The following is a 20,233-nucleotide window of genomic DNA, read 5'->3' as shown; positions in this document are numbered from 1 at the left end:
CATAGCACATACCCTTCCCAGTGTCCATCACCCAGCTACCCCATCCCTTCCACCCCCACCACTCCAGCAACCCTCAGTTTGTTTCCTGAGATTAAGAATTCCTCATATCAGTGAGATCATATGATACTTGTCTTTCTCTGATTGACTTATTTCACTTAGCATAATACTCTCTAGTTCCATCCATGTCGTTGCAAATGGCAAGATTTCAGGGTTTTTTTTTTTTTGATGCCTGCATAATATTCCATTGTATATAAATACCACATCTTCTTTATCCATTCATCTGTTGATGTACATCTTGGCTCTTTCCATAGTTTGGCTATTGTGGACATTGCTGCTATAAACATTGGGGTGCACGTACCCCTTCAGATCACTACATCTGCACCATTAGGTTCATCTCTAGGGTCTGCCGAGGAAAGCCACTCATGGGAGATTAGAAGAGGGGGGATTTATTTTTCTTTGGCAGTGGTAGACAGATGTGTGCCTGAACAAGTAGTTCCTAGCAGCTTCTAGGCAAATCCTTGAGTACTACCCACTTCATGTTGAAGGCTGAACTAGTTGGTTGGAGCACCTCAGAAGTTTGGGAGATTCATAGCCACTTTCCAACAAAAGGATCATAGGTTGCGCTCATGGGTAGCAGTTTTTCTATTGCTTGTTCTCGTAATACTTCCTGTGACCTTGTATGTCTCTACCTACAAATTTGGGAAATGAACAGTGGCTGCAGTTTTCCTGACTGAATCCTGATTGGTACCCAGTACAATCCCTGCCTGCTGAAGTGCCTGAAATTCCCACTTTATCTGAAGAGGGAATCTTGGGAGAAATGGTCAGGTTGGCACTGATACTAGGCCATGACTGTGAGCCTTAGGAATGATGGGATAGTGGGAGGCCCTGGGAGTACATAAGGGTGAAGAAAGGGAAGAATGTCTTCAAGAAAGGATATGGAATCATGCAGTACCCTGGAGTTCCCTGGGGTAGCCATGAAGAAGAATTCATTTGTAACCATGGAGTTGGGTGGTATGATGGGTACCTAATAGGTAAGTGTCAGATTTGGTTTTGTAAGCAACAGTCTGCTGTTTCAGGCATACTGTTATTATAATTGTCAGGACTGTTAACCTCTTCAGAACATGACTGTGTCTCTTTTGCATACAATTTAGCTCATGGAGATGCCATCTGGTATAGCTTTAATCATAGCCTAAACCAGTGATATTTAACTTTGGCTCTCTATTAGAATTAACTGAGGAACTTAAAAATATCCCAGATTCCCAGGACTCACCTCAGATTAGTTAAATCAGAATTTCCAGTTATCAGTTATTTATTTATTTATTTTTTGAAGCTCCACAGGTAATTATAATGGAAACCACATTGAGAAGTGGTTCTAGAGCCGTGCTACCCAAACACTGATCTACTAATAGCAGCATGGGCATCCATCCATCCATCCATCCATCTATCTGTCCCTCCCTCCCTCCCTCCATCCATCCATCCCTCCCTCCCTACCTCCCTCCCTACATCCATCCATCCATCCATCTATCCATCTATCCCTCCCTCCCTCCATCCCTCCCTCCCTCCCTACATTCATCCATCCATCCATCCATCCCTCCCTGCCTACATCCATCCATCCCTCCCTCCTTCCCTCCCTCCCTCTCTACATCCATCCATCCATCCATCTATCCATCCATCCATCCATCTATCCCTCCCTCCCTACATCCATCCATCCCTCCCTCCCTCCCTACATCCATCCATCCATCCATCCATCGATCCATCCATCCATCTATCCATCCATCCATCCATCCATCGATCCATCCATCCATCCATCCATCCATCCATCCATCCATCCATCCACCCATCTATCCATCCACTCCCCTACCTTGATAGCAGCATGGGCAGCCTCACCCCAGGCCTACTGAATCAGAATCTGTATTTTAACAAGGTCCCCAGGTGACTTGTGTGTACTTTTAAAGACCGAGATGCACTGGTCCTGGCCGTTCTAAGCAGGTAATATTTACCTTTGTTCCATCATACCTTCCCATCAGCACTTGCCTTTTTTTTTTAAATAACTTTTTGGGGGGATAACTGATATGTAGTAAGATTTACATATTTAGAGTGTACAATTTGGTGAACTTTGACATATGTATACAACTGTGGGATCATCACAATCAAGACAGCAAAAGTATCCATCATCACCAAAAGTTTCCTCCTGTCCTTTTTTTAAATTTGACTTAAAGTTTATTTTACTTAGCAGAAATAATAAGGTTCCCATATTTCTGAGGATATTTTACACTTAATTCATTTTTTAAATTATATTCAGTTAGCCACTGTATAGTACATCATTAGTTTTTGTAGCGTTCAGTGGTACATTAGTTATGTATGACACCCAGTGCTCGTCACAACATGTGCCCTCCTTGATTCCCATCACCCTGTTACCCCCTCCCCCCAACCCCTACCCCTCTGAAACCCTCAGTTTGTTTCCCAGGGTCCATAGTCTCTCATGGTTTGTCTCCCTCTCTGATTTATCCCCCTTCAGATTTCCCCTCCTGTCCTTTGTAATACCTTCTTCCCAGTCCTCTCCCCAGTCCTTTCCCCACTCCCATCCCTGTGCAACCAGTGATCCACTTTCTGTCACTATAGATGAGTGCATTTTCTCGAGCTTTTTATACACACAATCATGTTGTATGAACTTTCCTTGGCCTGGCTTCTTTCACCCAGAAGAATTGTTTTGAGTTTCATCTGTGTTGTCATATGTATCAATGGTCATTCTTTTTCATTTCTGAGTAGTGGTTTTTTTTTTTTTAATTTTATTATGTTATGTTAGTCACCATACAGTACATCATTAGTTTTTGATGTAGTGTTCCATGATTCCTTGTTTGTGTATATGTGCCCTCCTTAATACCCATCACCGGGCTAACCCATCCCCCCACCCCCCTCTGAGTAGTGTTCTATTTCATGAAGTCACACAATTTGTTTATTCATTCATCTGCTGATGGACATTTGGGTTGTTTCCAGTTTTTTTGGTTTTCACGAATAAGCTGCTAGAACTTCCATGTACAAGTCTTTTTGTGGACAAGTATTTTCATTTTTCTTGGGTAAATACTTAGGAGTGGAATGGTTAGGTCATATAGTAGATGTATATTTCACTTTTTATAAAAATACTTTTCAGAACAATTCTCTAAGGTAGTTATTGTTGATCTCATTTTGCAGTTGAAGAGGGGAAAAAAAGCCCAGGGGGTTTAAGTGATTACATTGCCTGTTGTGAGATATTTTCCCACTCTTCATAGTGATTCCTCAGTGATGACAAAATTCATATGTTCTTGGTTATTTACATTATAACCATTATTACAGTTTGGGGCTCACAGTTGGCATCTCAGCCAGATATGACTCAAACCCTTTGGTCCAGGAGGGTCCTTATATATTCAGCAAGCTCCCTTTTCCTCTGGTCATTATATATATATATATATATTGTGAATTAACAGATGATGCTGGTTGAAGCCAAATCCCACTATGACCTTGAATCAGGTCAAAGCCCATATACATATACCACTTCTTGACCTAACAGTGTTCTATATTTGTAGTGTATTTGTGAAGAATGTAGACATTCCCTAACTCTTGCCTTTGTCTAGCATGTAACTCATATCTTAGCACAAAGATTTATTCAACCTGTAATTATTAATAATTACCTTCTGAACAGTTTTACCCAACCTTACACGCCCGCCTCACTTAAATTATTTGCTTCATTGTATTATGAATCCTATTAATTTAGTCAGTTTGTGATATTTTCTTCGATACATAAAACAGAATATATATGAAATGCATGCAGGTTGTAAAGTGTAAGGAACCCTCACAAAACTACCACAAACCTAGCAGCTAGAACCTTACCAATCCTGTTGCATCTCTGAGTTTCTCTGTCTCCTGCCTGCCCCCACCACAGGTAAATAGTATTTAGAAATTTATATTTATTATTATTTTACTCTTAAAATGTATAATTTTACTTAATGCATATTTTTCCCTATACATTATATCATTTAGCTTAAATGTGTATAAGCTTTAAAAAATGACATCATGTAATAATTATCTGAAAATTGCTTTTCTCATTCAAGACTATATTTCTAAGGTTTGACCACATTACTGTGCATTGCTTTTCATTTATTTTCTCTTCCTCTAGAATGATCCTTTTAGGACAGTCAGTGCTGCTATATGAACATTCTTATACAAGTTTACTGTTACACTATGTAAGAGATTCTCTTAAGAGATGTGCTTTGGAGTCTAATTGATATGTAAACGCCCAACTTTATAAGATTGTTGCCAATGTGTTTTCCAAAGGGGTGTAACCTGTTTACATTCCCACAGCAGTGTGCAAGAGTTGTCTTTACTGAATCTTTAGCAACAGCTGATGTTGCCAGTCTGGTGGCTAGAAAATTGAATCTCACTATGATCTTACTTTGTATTGCTCTGGTTATAAATAAACCTGGACAATATTTTATATTTTAATCACTGTGTTCCCTCTTGTGTGAAGTTTCAGGTCATATCCTGCACATATTTAAAGTTTTGAATTGTCTTTTTCTTATTGGCTTCTGGGAGTTCTTTGTCTTGGTATTAATCCTTTGTTACATGTATGCACTACAAATACTTTTTCCCACTGTGACTTGTGTTTTGTTTTCCCCACTTCTTGATAGGTTTTGAAATAGATATTCTTATTTTTAGTGTAGTTGAATTTTTCAACATTTTCCCTTATGGGTAGTGTTTCTTGCTTTGTGTTTAAGAGATTTTTTCGTACTTACGGTAATAAAGATGTTGCGTATATTTTACTTTTATATTGTCCTCAATACACTGGCAATTGGTTTTTGTGAATGGTGTGAGGTAGGCACTCAATTTCAGTTTTTTTGCCTCATGGATAAATAATTGTCTAAGCACCACATGTGTTAAATTTCCATATACATGTAGGTCTATTTCTGGAATTTCTATGTTCTTTATTTTGTCATTTTTTTGTATTATTCTTTCTTGCTTTTAAAACTTATTTGAGGTTTCTATTTGCTCACTAGCTTTTCCTATTTAATTTTTTCTCTTACTGGCTTAGAAGTTATATATTTTGCTTCTATTCTTTTTGTGATTACTTCTAAAATTTTAATGTGTATTTAACTTAACAAAATCTATCATTACTATCTTAATCATTTTCCTAAATATTACAAGAACATCAGAGACTTTACTGTCACCAGGATTATTATCCAGTATTTTAATTCTGTTCTTTAAAAAGATAAACAATCTTGTTAGTTAGAAACAAGTATCCTATGCCAGCCATGTTTGTTTAAACATAACTACATACTTTCCCATTTCTTTACTCATTATTCTTTCTTTAATCTCAAACTTTCCTTCTGGAGGTGATATGCTTCCTTCCTGAAGTTCCTTTGGTGAACATCTGTTGACTGTAAATGCTTAATTTTTTTTTTCTTCTTTTCATCTATTTAAGAATGGTTTTTTGGGTTATAGAATTCTAGATCAACTATTATATTAGCACACTGGAAATATTAGTTTTATGGATTTCTGGCTTCCATCCTGGCTGTTGGGAAGTCTGATGTTAGGCAAATCATCATACTTCATAAAAGATTTCCGTATCAGTCAGCCATTGCTGTGTAACAAACATGAAACCTAAAAGCTTTCATTTATTCTCACGTGTGTGAGTTGGGTGGGAGTCAGATGATGTAGGCTGAACTTGGATGGGTAATTGCTTCCAGCTGTAGGTCTGACTGAACTTGGCTTTTCACTGTGTGTTGGGCTCATGTCAGCTCCATTTTTCATCCTTCTGGGGCCCAAATATTAGTTATGATTACAATAATTCTTTGTGAGACCAACTTGCACACTGAATCTTCTACAAGGGAACTGCCAAGTACATGGGTTGGTTTAGTAGAGTGGTGGAATAGAAACTGCACAAGTTGGGATAGAGAAGGACATAAGAACACAGATTTTTTTTTTTTTTTAACAACTAGGATACCTGTAACAGTCGCTGCAATTATTTTTTATCATCTAGTCTGTGAAGAGGCTGACCTGTTCACCTAAGGACTCTTGGCTAAATTAGAGGTCAGCATGTCACATTACACCAAGAATACTGCATTCCACTGTGCTGCTTGAGAAAAACCTGAAAACAACCTGAAAAGCTTCTAAAGGACACTCATAAACTCTAATCTGCAAGTTTACTCAAGGTTTGACTTTTAACACACTGGTGATCTAGGAAAATAAGTGTAGTATAGTAGGTTACAATGAATATTCTGGCAGAATGTGCAAGGCACAGACCCAAATGACTTTGCATGGGATCATCAAAGTTGGTGATAAGAGAATGGAAATAGATTAATGATTGGCAGGTAAGAGCATTATATGATTTTTAAGTGATAATGGCATTCTTACTCCGGAGATACTTCTGTTAGCTACAAATACTTTAAATGTCATTAGACAAAATCAGCTTTGACTGGAATACCATTTCATTCTTTAGTGTTTGTGGCTCTGGCTGCAAATAAACATTTTTCTCACTCATATTACCTAAACGCTGGATGAAAATGAAAGCATAATTTGTACAAATATTCAGATCTTGGCAGGGTGTCCCAGTCTGTTAATTCTAATTTCAGAAGTTCATTGTCCTTACAAAACAGGTGAGATAAAACCACTTGGTTTGCATATAATAGTACCAAACCACCACCATCAGTGGAACTAATTTGATGTGGCATCAGGCAAATGAAACATAAGTATGGCTCCCTCGGGTGAATTGCCTTCAGAGATGGGCAGAACACTGGCAGATGATTCATACCTGCCAACCATGGAAAGGGTGATACTCTGGCCAGGGACATTGCTATCTCTTTAATTTTTTTTGTAAACAGACAGATGCTCTTCACTGACAGGTTAAGAAATGAGTCATTTCCATTGCATAAATTGGTAAAACATTCAACTAGCCCTTGCATTCTTATTAATATCATAACACTAGTTGGAATACAGAATTTGTAGAAGCTGGAGTTCTAATTAAACTCAAATTAAGGAAGCCTGTGATATATGGCTGGGAAAGTAGTATAAGGCTCAAATTCAGGTCCCTGACACTAATGTTGCTTTAACTTTTGTCTACAACATGCTACAAAGTAGAGCAAGAGGTGTTTTCCTTGTATCATTGTTTCTGTAATTTGAATGATAATAACTTTATTTGGGGATGCTTATTAAAACTTTAGATTCCTGGGTGCCACCCCAAGCTTCTGATTCAGCATATCTATCTTGGATTAGACTGAAAAATCAGCATTTTTAGTCAATACTACAGGGATTCTTTTGAAAGCGGTTATGAGCTCATGTTTTGGTGTACACTTCATTGGACCTTTGTGATATGGAGTAGAACCGTCTCGTAGAGATAAGGGATGATGTATCTTAATATCTTGGTATCTACATGTACCCCCATCACCTCTTCTGTTTTATTACACAGAAGAATTGAAGCAGAAGTGGCTTAAGACAAATGTAGGTTTAAAAATAACATATTATTAAGAAACAATAAAACAAGGAAGATTTAAAAACACAATTGCAGTAAGACACTAAGATTGAGAGATTCAGGCTATCAAATCTCAATTATTTGCTATAATTAAACTAACAACTTGGTTTAAATTCTCCAGGCAACCAAAACAATAGGAAGATATAGTCTGTTCTACAGTGAGTTTGTTGTTGTTGTTGTTGTTACCAAAATGAGGGGGGAAATACCTGTGCTTTACCAGAACTTTCCCTGGCATTTGCTTGGCATAGAAGGGCTGGTATGGGCGATATCCTCCATGGCTTTCTTCATTGGTCGGAAGGCATGTTCCAATTCTCTACTTCACTGTTAATTCCCTATTCATGGAAGGTGAGGTATGTGTTAGTGTAGTCTGGATACAGGAGGCATTCGTCTGGTCCACAGTGCCCAGATCTTCTCTTTATTTCCTTTGGAAACTGGAGATCAGTACCCAAGGAATTACCCTCTAACCCTCAGGCCTGTATTCTCCCATCACTGGTAGCGGTTACTAACACCAGTCTACTCTCCTGCCATGGAATTGTGTTATTGCAGCTATTAGAGTCCTACACAGGTGCTAGCTTCTCCAGGAGGCCCTCCAGCCAGGTGATGGTTGTTGCCCCAATTCCATCCAAGAAAGAATGCAGTATGGAGTCTGTGCAGTTGAAAAGATGATATGAGCCAGAATCATAACATCTTGGCCATCAATCTCAGATCCCACTCAGTTTTTTGGTCTGGAAGGGAAGAATAAAACTGACATAGCCTGCTGATGTATCTTGCTCCTGAGTTTAGCAGGATGAGAGGAAATCTTAAAAGTTGCTTTAGATCTTGTCTGGGAAGACAGATCCCATTTTGGGACTATTGCTAATCTTAGGTGGAGGTGAAATGAGTAGTCATCTAGATGTGGAATTTGTGGGAGTAAGAAGCCCCACACTAAAAAAAGTATCTCCCCTAGTAATAAGTAATTCGGGCTTGAAATTCCACCATTACCAATTCATTCCTTTGTTTGGCACTTTCAACTCTGTATGGTTCCGTCCTAAAACACACAGAATGATTCAGTGTGAGTGCATTCATCAGCTTACCCTTCTTTGCACCAGTAGGACAAGGATTAAATTGAGAACCTTGATATTCTAGGGGCAGGAGTCACTTTCAGAGGCATCGTGGTTGTAGAAGGGTGGCAGGAATTAATGATATTTATGTATCTCATAATTTTTAAAAAATATTTTATTTATTTATTTGACAGATAGAGACATAGCGAGAGAGGGAACACAAGCAGGGGGAGTGGGAGAGGGAGAAGCAGGCTTCCCACTGAGCAGGGAGCCCGATGCGGAGCTCGATCCCAGGACCCTGGGACCATGACCTGAGCCGAAGGCAGACGCCTAACAACTGAGCCACCCAGGTGCCCTTGTATCTCATAGTTTTATCTAGGGCTATTTTTACCTCCCACACTTGGGTGAAATAAAATGAAATTATCTTTATTTTCTCTGTGATGTGCTATGTAATCTGCTCTTATTAGTTTAAGAGAAGAAATCTAGAAACAAAGGAAACCCTTTAATACTACGAATGCTTGCTTTTGGTAAAATTCACACATGTAGTGCTGCTGCTATATTTAAAAGGGGCCAGAGGAGATCATATTTAACAGCTGAAGCATGAGAAGGAGCAGGCAGGTTGTACAGCAGATCCCAAGGAGAACCTTGAATGACTCCCCCCCTCCCCCAGACAACCCTTACATTACTTGTGCATAGCAAGGTCTGATGCCACTGGGAGAAGTCACAGATCTGAGGTGGATTTTATCCAGAACACCAGGGAGGGGACATTTTCAGAGGGACTGCTAATCACTGCTGGTCCCTATTTAATATGGCAAAGTTTTTGTTAAGACTCCTGGCAGTCCCAATATTTGATATTCTGTCAAAGTCTGGACAAAATATAAATGTTATTCCATTTGAAAATGGGCATGGCCTCTTTGTTTCATGAAGAACATCTTAAGAGAACAGTAAGGTGTAATTGTCATTGTCCATAGAAATAAGCCAAACTTTCTCAAGATTAACCTAAGGGAATGGTCCAAACTGGAGAAGGAAACTGTTAACTGGTAAGTAACTGGTCTTGAGAACATTTCAATTACACATCAGCAAGGAAAATTACATTAGCTTTTCATGGAGGGGAAATGGGAAGAATTTGTTTCTTTTTACCTTTTTTGAAAAGACTTATTTATCTATTTTAGAGAGGGGGGTTGTGGAGGGGCATAGGGAGAGGGAGAGAGAATCTTAAGCAGACTCCCTGCTAAGCATGGAGCCTGATGTGGGGCTCGATCTCACAACCCTGAGATCACAACCTGAGCCAAAACCAAGAGTCGGATGCTTAACCAACAGTGCTGCCCAGGTGCCCCTGTTCTAGTTTATTTTTTTAAATATATACCACTGGTAGATTTTTAGAAGCTATTTTGGAAGTATCTGGAAAATCTTTGTTTTACTCAAACATCTTTAAACCCTCTTTGTAGGCTAAAGTCCAATTTTTCTTTATGAATTACAAAATGTATATTCTATTATTATTTGATCCATTCCATTATTATTTCAATCTTCATTGATTTTTCTTTTTAATATCAATAGAAGTCATAGCACTTAGAATATATACCCATAGACAACGTTACCCATAGATGAAACGGTGTAAATAAAAAGTAGATTCTTTAGTCCTCCCTCAGACATGGTGGAACCCACAATGTAGTCTTAACCAAATCGATTCTAACCACTCTGTCACATGTTCTTAGACCTCTGTATTCATTACTTTATGGCCCTCTAATCCTTATGGGTAGTGTTCCTGCAGAGAATAGGATCATAGCAATGAAGGGCAAGCTTGGAGAAGAGGAATAAAAGAAGGACTGAGACTCCATTAACAGTTCTGAGGTGGAATTTGGGAAGGGTTCCATTGCCATTGGAATAAGATAGTTGTTAGTAATTCATAGCCCTCAGGACTTTAAGGTGGGGATTACCTGTCTCTCATTTTTGAGCATTTTCTTTGAGTGGGGGAAAAATTGTTAAATCTTTCATATTGTCCCTGTAGTCAACCAATAAAGCTGGTTTTAGATATTTTCTTCTAGTGCTCATAAATTTGGAGAGAAGAATTGGTTCAAAGTGATTATATAATATAATCTCTGCTTAGAAGTTTGACTCACAGCCAGAAGCAAATGGATGTTACAGATCAAAGGGAATGCAATTAATAAGAGGTAAGAAGTAGATTATCTAGGAGATCATTCTCCTTCCAGGTCCACCTATAGGGGATCCTTTTTTCTTAGAAATGCAGTGGATTATGTGTTGGGGGGCGTGGGTGGCTCAGTTGGTTGAGTGTTGGACTCTTGCTATTGGCTCAGGTCATGATCTCAGAGTGGTGAGATCAGGCCCTACATCAGGCTCCACGCTCAGCGGGGAGTCTGCTCGAGATTCTTCCTCTCCTTCTCCCTCTGCCCCTCCTCCCGCCCTTCTCTCACATCTTGAAAAAAAGAAAGAAAGAAAGAAAGAAAGAAATACAATGGATTATGTGAAGGGCCAGCAACAGGGACACAAATATGGAATTGTGAAAATATTATGCCAGCCAAATAAATAGCCTTTGTCAAGTACACATTATTATTATTATTTTTTAAGATTTTATTTATTTATTTGAGAGAGAGAGAATGAGAGACAGAGAGCAGGAGAGGGAGGAGGGTCAGAGGGAGAAGCAGACTCCCTGCTGAGCAGGGAGCCCGATGTGGGACTCGATCCCGGGGCTCCAGGATCATGACCTGAGCCGAAGGCAGTCGCTTAACCAACTGAGCCACCCAGGCGCCCTCAAGTACACATTATTATATTGAAGCTGTCTTTCTTGTAACGTAAGACACAAAATCTTAGTTTCTTGAAAAGACAAGCCCATTCATGGAGTAAATCAGTAAATAAATAAATAAAAGCTATAGAACATTACAGCTGGGGGGGTTCTTAAAGAGAATCTGTCCAGCTGCCTCCTCTAGGTGTGGAACCGCACTTAGAAGTTAGTGACTTGCTCAAGTTTGCATAGCCCGAGGCAAGACTAGAGGGTTGGACTAGACTCTGGGGTTCCTGATTCCTAATCAAATCTTTCCCCCCTCATTTTTCTACATCCTCTTCCCAGAGCAGTGGTGCTCAAACAGAGGCAGGGTTGCTTTCTAGGTGTTCCCTTGGGTAAATCTTGAGACATTTTTGGTTGTCACAGTTAGGTTCTTGGCAGGTGGCTGTTACCAGCAACCAATGGGTAGAAGCTAGGGGTGCTCTTAAACATCATACAATGCACAAGAAAGTCTCCACAAGAGAGAACAGTCTACCCAAATGCCAACAGTGTTGAGGTTGAGAAAGCCTGCTCTACACCGATAATAACAAATCTCAGTGTCCTGCATTAAGCAAACAGAGAATAGGAAAATCTAGATTTAAAGACAAGCAGATACTTTACAAAGGACTTATCAAAGTATTTTATTAATTGATAACATACTGTAATGTCAAAATCTTAAATAAGTTTTAGTCAACAACAAAAAGACAAATGTCAAAGTCACATGTACTGCAGAAAAGCCTGACATTCATGCATGAACAAAGCATGAAGACAAGTGAGAAAGAAACCTAGTAATGCTGTTATTTATATACTTTCTATAGAATATAGAACAATCCCTCATGTGTTTTCTTACTATTAGAGTCTTATAACAACCAACTGAAGAAAGAAGGGGAAGCATTCCTATAAAATATGAACACTGAAGTTCAAAGAGCTCAAAAGATTGACTCCTGTCACACAGTGTCGGAGCTGACACCCAAATCCAGGATTTCTGTCTCCCATGACAATGTTCTCTCTACTTTTAACTGTTGTGTGTACAGTATGTAGGTATTTATATGTATATATTTTAAGAAACCATAGTCTACAACAAAAGTTCACACATCTTAATGTGTTTTCAAAGAACGTGCACAGAAAACCAGTCTTGCATTATTTTTCACTGGGAACTGAAAATGAAAATAGTAGTAATATTTTAGAGGGACTTCTCTGCCTGAAAGTGGATTAATTTCATTTTTAAAAAAAATTTTAAAAGTCACAGCTTGTCAAAAGCCTCTCTTCTTGGGATCATGAGGCCTGTGTTAAGATTAGGTGGAGAACACCATGCCCCAAATCCATGGAGGGTGCCAGGTAACTGTTACACCTGATGCTCTCGGCTAATTTCTCAGATGCTTTTTACATGGTTTCTTTGCTCATTGACTTCAACAGTGTTATGGGAATGCGGTAAAGGTGACAAGACTTCCTTATGATTTGTTGAGTCAAAAGGCCACCATCCTCAAGAATGTCAGCTCTGTAACTTTGGAACTAAAATGTTTATTGTTTAATTTCTCTCTCAATCTGGGTTTCTGTCCCTTTCTGAAAAATTACAAAAGAAATAGCATCCCCAAGTGAGTATTTCAGTGACATGACACTTGATATTAATAGGGTATATCTGTTGGGTTCTAGATTTTGCTGTATTGTTTTAAATTCACAAGACAATTGTTTCTCCTGTTTTAAGGAATTGGTAATTTAAAACTTCTTAATTTTGATCTTTTTAATACAGGCATTTTTATAACATGCAAATGCTACAGAGTACATGTTATATACCATTTCATACACCAGGAACAAAAACAAAGTCAGAAGATTTTTATGGGAATGCAGTTTGAATTGTTTGATTTGGCTTCCTGAAGCCAAATTCTGAGTGTCTTTCCAGTAGGCTGGAAGGTAAAATGATTCATTCTTAAGCTCTTTTTCTCTTTTTCATTTTTTAATCTGTCCCATGGCAGAATGAAGGCATCTTTATTTTCTACTTTTACTCCCTCCCAATTCTGTTTCCATTTTGTACCCAACACTAAAGGTCAAGGAAATTTCTTCTTTGAAAGTAACATTCTCCTCAATGTTCTAGGGGAGAAGACATTCATATCTGGCTGGTCCTTGGCATCTCACGGCTCAGAGGCAAGAGTTGGGTTTGGTCTGGGTTTGTTCTGAGCTCTCTACATCATTTTATGCTTGTGTCTACTCTTAGGAATGCTGGCCATGGAAAGACATTGCAGCAGGGGGTAGGGGCTTAAGAGAAAGTGAGGGTTCTGAGCAGCCGTCCCTGGCAGCCCCATGGGTGGGTATAACAAAGCCGGGCAGAACAGTTAGAAGTGCAAGAAAATACCCAACTGTTTCAAGATATTGCCCTGGGAGGCTTCTATCCATGGCAACACATTTGGCTGCCAGAGTTCCATTTACTCATTGTTTAATTCATATATTAATTCATCCATTTAGGTATTCAATTAATCAAATATCTATCACTTATTGTGGATGATTCCCAGCCCTGCATTCTCAGGAAATGAGCTGCCCAGTAGTCTCAGGAAAGACTCTCCTTGTACATGAATTCACCCATGACATGAATTCTCCAACGAGTAGAAGGGTAGGGCTATGTTATTACTTTTAGCACTCGTGGAAAGTACTTGAATTGTGGGAAGTACTTAGGGTTGCATGCTCACATGTATACACACATACAGAGAATCCATAGAGACCGATGGAAGTATGACTTCCTTGCCATACAAAGACATCGTTATGTGTACAGAGGAGTATTATTGAGGTACTGAAGCTGATTTTATAGTCAGGCATGAACCTCATTCTCATCACTTTAGAGTTATAACTTTGCACAGAAATATGCTGCAAAGTCAGGAAGGGTCATAATCTGAGACAGTAAAAAATGTTGGACAGGGTTTCCTGGGTGGCTCAGTCAGTTAAGCATCTGACTCTTGGTTTTGGCTCAGGTAATGATCTCAGGGTTGTAAAATCAAGTCCCACTTCAGGCTCCATGCTCAGCAGGGAGTCTGCTCGATATTCCCTCTTTCCCTCTGCCCCCCACCCCTACTCTCTCTCTAAAATAAATAAATACATCTTTTAAAAAGAATGTTGGACAAAAAGATATGTCTAGCAATTCCAGAGGTGGACGGAGTCAATGCATATTTGAGGACCAAGGGTAATATTTTGTGGAATTAATATTTTTATAAGCTATTTCCAAAATGATATATAAATGATATTTTTATCCCTGTATGTTATGGGTAAAAATAGAGAAATACATATAAAGGACTAAAAAAGCTTGTGTCCATACTTTCTCAATCCTCTATCCTACTGAAGAAATAAATATCAGTCTTTTCTTCAGCAAAAATTGTTTGTCATAACATAAGATGGATCAGAAAACATTACTACCTGGGAGAAGTAGCTAAATAAATAAATGGAAAGAACTTGAGAAAGAGATTTATTTTTGTGAGTTTTGCAGGCTGTAATATTAGATCTGGGCAGATATAGGGTGGTGTGGTGTTTGTAGCTTCAGATCCTTCCAACAGAGCCATCTTTGTATTTACTAAGAGTGTGGAATGCGGGGTGGGACAATAAAACCCCACATTCATCACAGCAAGGCTCAACAGGGGAAGAATACATGTGTAAGAAGCATCAGGAGAAGTCCGTTTAGCAACAGGAAGCTAACTGCTTCATTTTTATTCTACAGCAAAATCAAAACCACGTGGCTGGCAGGCAGCCCACACATGAAGATGTTTCTTAGAGTGTCTAAGTCATGGGCTGTGGATGCTGTCAGATGAAGTTGGAAGGCTGAAACAGCCATCTGGTGGCTGGTCATATTGTTGAAGTCAGCTCCATCACAGAGCTTTCTAGGTAGATCACCTCCTGGTGATCTGCACATCTTTTATCAAGAATCAATAGAGCCACTAATGCTAGCCAGACAGGTAAGGGACACACACCTCATTAACTCACGTAAGGTTGATACGCCATTCTTTGTAGAAGTAGGACTCATCAAGCAGTGTTTCTTAGACTTCAGCACGCATCAGGATCACCCGGAAAGCTTGTCAAAACACAGAGTACTGGGTCTCGATTGCATCCAGAGTTTCTGACCTGGGTTAGGTCTGGGGTGGGGGTCTGAGAATCTGCATTTCTAGCAAGTTTCCAGGTGATGATGCTGATCTGGAGCCACTGGTTATGTTAGGTATAAATAAGACAAGAATAGAGCTATGTTACAATGTATTTTTTCCCTTCACGTTTGACCTAAAATTTCTGATTCTTTATTTCTGATAAAATTATAAGGCAGGGTTGTGTGTATTAACCTTTTTTTTTTTTTCATATAGATTCCTCTCAATCATTGCTTCTAGATGATACACTTATCCCCATCCTGTCACCCTGAGAAGTGCAAACAAATTAATGTTCTTATTTAGAATGACTCACTACTTGGTCAGAAAACAAATTCACATCCAGTGTGGGCTGACCTGACCTACAGACTGGTCTATCAAAAAATATAAAATCTATTGTGCTTTCACACTAACAAGCATTTAATAAGAAGTAAGGTTTCTTTTTTTTTTTTTTTCTTTTCTTTCCAGGGAACTATATTGACCTACACCTGGTATTCTGTTGTCATCACCATTTTCCAGGGATTGCAGTGACAGAAAAGTAGAGAGTGGAGGTGGGCTGCAGAGAGATGCAGAAGTTAAAAGAGGTGCTTTACCATGTATCTGGAAATGCATGTTATTTCATTTTTAGTAAAAATTATAAAGACAGGCTCTTCACCTACAATTTTAGTCTAAATGACTAAAATACAAGTCAGTTAGGTGTATCAAAAGAAAGAAAAACTTTTTTGTAACATCAGTCTTGAAAAAGAGGAACAATGTAATTCATCAGCATAGGCCAAGAGGAGGCTTGCTGGGTTAGCAGGATGCAATGTCTTTTCTAGTTTGGGGATTTAATGAAAATCTCGCCAATGGCCACATCAATTTCCTTCCTCCCTTCTATTTTCTTCTCTTTCCTTTCCTTCCTATCATTTGCTAGATTTTGATTTGGTTTTAGGATGTGCAAACAATATTCAAGATTGTAGGGGAAGAAGATTCTGTCTTCAAGGAAATGTAGGTTGCCTGTTTACAGTGTTTAAATCCACTTGTGCTCAAACTATAATAATTTCACCCAGTTCCTTAATATACATTTGTATGATGATAGATTCCTTTGAGGAATGACAGAGTTGCCTTCTACTCTCCATCGTGTTTTGCTTGCCCTGGAAATTCCTTCATCTCATCCTGGGTGCCTCTCTAGTAGCCTCTGTCCTTTAATGTGGTTTCTTGATATCTCTTAGTGGGTTGAAATATGTGTAGCTTACAGTAGATGAGGCTGGGTGTTCCACACTCAAGGGAACCGGGCATTCAGGATGAAGAACGTGTACCCTTTTAGCTGTTGAACCTCGGCATGTGCCCCAAAGGTGGACAGTATGCCAGAGGTCTGTCAATGGAAGCAGTTACTAAATCCATACAGGTATGGCTAATACTAAGTTATGTTGGTTCATTGAATGGTTTAATGTATGGTCACCAAATTAAATGATTTCCATTGTGGGCATGTTTGTTGATCATTTCATTGATCTGGAATTCTCAAAGAGCAGAACATGGTCATAGTTTCCGTGAGTCTGTCTTTGGGGCATGCTGAGACCTTGTCAGCATTGATGTTGGGGGAGGGAAGGTGAGTGAACAGGACTGGGGGGCATGCTTTGGCTCCTGACTGTAGCAGTGACCAGTGGGAAGTAGCAGAAGTACAATATATAGAGAAACATAACTTGTCATTGTTAGAAAAAAGTGACATGTGAGGAGTCAGGACCAGCTCCACCACCTGCTGCCCCGTATGAACCTACTCAGCCCAAATTCCCAAGGGCAATATGGGATCATTAATAATACACAAATTATAGGGTAGTTGTAAGGGTGAAGTGATAAATGTCGAGTGTTTAGCACAATGCCCTCAGTAAATGTTAGATTGAGTGATTGTCTATCTTTTTATCCATCCCTTGAAATGCAAGCCACATATAAGCTTCCTTCCATATTCAAGTGATCCAGTCAGTCCCTTACTGCAGAGATTCTCAAGGCTTGGTCCTCTGTGATAATGCCCTTATCATGGGCATTTTACTAAAAATGCAAATCCTCAAGCTCTACGCAGGCGTACTAAGTCAGAAACTCTGAGGTTGGGCCCGGCAATCTGAGTTTTCACAAGCCCTCTAGGGGATCCTGATGCACGTGTGAGTTTAGCACTACTGCTCTAAGAGACATAGTAGTGTCATTTTCAGCAAAAGGTGATGCTCAAAGCTGGTGAGTGATAGCACCATGGTTCAGGGGATTGGCAAATAGAGCAGAGGCTTCCAGCCATCAGCTGGAGGTACTGGGGATGGGGTCCAACCTTCCAGGAAAGGAGGCTATGGCAAAAGATAGGCAGGGTGGTGGGCTCTGTCCTATCCTTCCCTTCCCCGTCCCAGCCAAGGCAACAGGCACTGAGGACAGGGTTCTTGTCCTTTGGGGGAATAGGAATACTAATCAACAGAATCCCATCAGATGCCAGGGCGAGGTAAGCAGAGGGGAAGGGAGGCCTGCAATTCTGTAAGCTTGTAGATAATTAGGATCCACTTCCCGGAAGAGCCAAACTTGTCCCCAATCGGGTACGAATAAGGCTCTGGAATTAGGTTGGAACTGATGTTGAAGATTAAAAAGTCTTCATTCTTCCGGTTGAACAGAGCTTGGCAGCGCAGGGACTGAGATGCTGGTTATATTAACACAGACTCTTTGGCAACGTGTAATCAACCTCAGTTCAAACCACCTCTGATCTTCCACTTTGTAGGCCTGTGGCTCTGTGCTCCTGGCTGACAGATTCACAGGCATCATGGAAAAATACTCTTTGCTTTGTGTTAGCATTTTCTTTTTCAGGCCAGCGACAGGCTGTGGCCATGCTATTTGTGCCTGGTGGGAGCCGCATGAAGCCCCTGGGATTGCCCACTGATCTACACACTGTGTCTGGGGGCCCAGGGCTGCAAATCAGTAAGGCGTGTTTGTTGGGGTGACCAGCCTTGGCTCTAGGTGATGCTTTCCACAGTGGTCCTTGTAGAAGCCTCAGGGGAGGAAATCATAGGATGGTGTAACTGGGAGGCCTTCTGAGAAGTCATTTAACTTTGCCTCCAGTGGAGAGCTCAGGACAGAGCGAATAAGGAAAAGAAGAGAATGCTGATTCTCTTCCCTCTTGCCGACACATTGTCTATTTCAATGCTTTCTCCCTGTCTTAACAGATAGAAGTGAGGGTCAGACAGCCAGCTGGGTTGTTGTTTTTTTCTTGCCCCCTGTCATTTGAGCACCCACAGTATGGTACTCAACAGCTTGGAAATTTTAGCCCTAATCTACAAGATATAGATTGAAATTCAGCCTCACAACTAGGATTACAAACAAAATCAAGTTGAGTTGATGAGTTACATTGTTATTAAATAGAAATTATTATTGTTATTAAATAGTGTCATATATATTGTTATTAAAGTGTCACATTGTTATGAAGTAGAAATTAAACCTTCAGAATGTGAATGAGTTCAACAAATATTTATTAAGTTCCCATTAGGGTGGTTCTCAGATGACAAGTAGAAGAATCATCTGAAAAACTTATTTTATTTCTTTAATTAATTAATTAATTAATTTTTATTAACATATAATGTATTATTTGTTTCAGGGGTACAGGTGTGTGATTCATCAGTCTTACACAATTCACAGCACTCACCAAAGCACATCCCCTCCCCGGTGTCCATCACCCAGCCACCCCATCCCTCCCACCCCTCTCCACTCCAGCAACCCTCAGTTTGTTTCCTGAGATTAAGAGTCTCTTATGGTTTGTCTCCCTCTCTGGTTTCATGAAAGACTTATTTAAAATGGTCCCAGGACCCCACACTCAGAATTTCTAATCCATTGGATTAGGAATGAGGCCCAGAAATCCATATTTTTAACTATTGTTCCCAGATCATGCTCATGCTAGTGCTCTGCAAAGCAAACGCTGAGTAGCACTGTTTGGGGAAAAGGACAAATATTTGGTGAGCAGTAACTATATTCTGGTTCTAGACTGTAAGCTGCTTGCCAGCAGGGATTCTGAGATTTTCATTTGCCACAAATCATTCAGTGTCGTGGCTTTCGATACCTTTTATTTGCCCCAAACTCCAAATCTGTATCTTCAGGCCATACGACAACTCCGGACTCCAGCTTGATGATATACCCAATAGCACCTTCACACAGATGTCTGGTAGACATCTCAAAGTGAACATGTGGAAACTGAACTTCTAATTTTCCCCAAACCTACATCGACATCTCAGATGATAGCAAGCACATCCCTCCAACTGTTCAAATGAAAAGTCTTAGGGCCATCTTTGACTCTTCCCTTTCACTTATACCCCTCATCTAGTCTGTTAGAAATCCTGTTACTTCTGTCTTTAAATTATATCCAGAATCTGGCTACCGCCTATTTTATCACCCTGATTCAACACCCTCTATCTAATTTCTCTTGAGTTACAGTCATTTGTCTCTTAAGTGATCTCCATGCTTTCACACCTGCACCTACAGTCTATTGTCGATGTTGTAGCCCGACAGATCCTGTTAAAATGTGAATCAGGTGATTAGACTCCTTGGTTTAATACTTCTCATGTCTCCCCATTTTTTTCATGTCTCCCCATTTTATTAGGAGTAAAATTCAAAGTACTTACAAAGTACTGCAAAACCCTTTAAGAAGCGACTTCTTGTTGACTCTCTGACCTCATGTCTTGCTACTCTCCTTCTTGCTAATTTCACCACATCGAGTGATGTTGTGGCTCTTCCTGCCATAAACTTGGAATGTTTGCATGTAGGTCTTTATATTGGCTGTTCACTTTCCCTGGAACACTATTTTTTCCCA

General features: G+C 39.7%; 1 long non-coding RNA gene across 1 annotated transcript in view; it reads left to right on the top strand.

Moving 5' to 3' along the window:
* LOC145716988 (uncharacterized) overlaps positions 1-20,233 on the top strand; it is a 156,530-nt gene that overhangs the window by 43,511 nt on the left and 92,786 nt on the right. The gene's annotated exons all lie outside the window — the stretch shown is intronic.

Source organism: Leptonychotes weddellii, chromosome 14 (genome assembly GCF_054177405.1).
Source record: "Leptonychotes weddellii isolate Sample4059 chromosome 14, ASM5417740v2, whole genome shotgun sequence".
Classification (NCBI taxonomy): domain Eukaryota; kingdom Metazoa; phylum Chordata; class Mammalia; order Carnivora; family Phocidae; genus Leptonychotes; species Leptonychotes weddellii.
The sequence above is the reverse complement of the archived record's forward strand: the minus strand, read 5'-3'. Positions and strand labels throughout refer to the sequence as shown.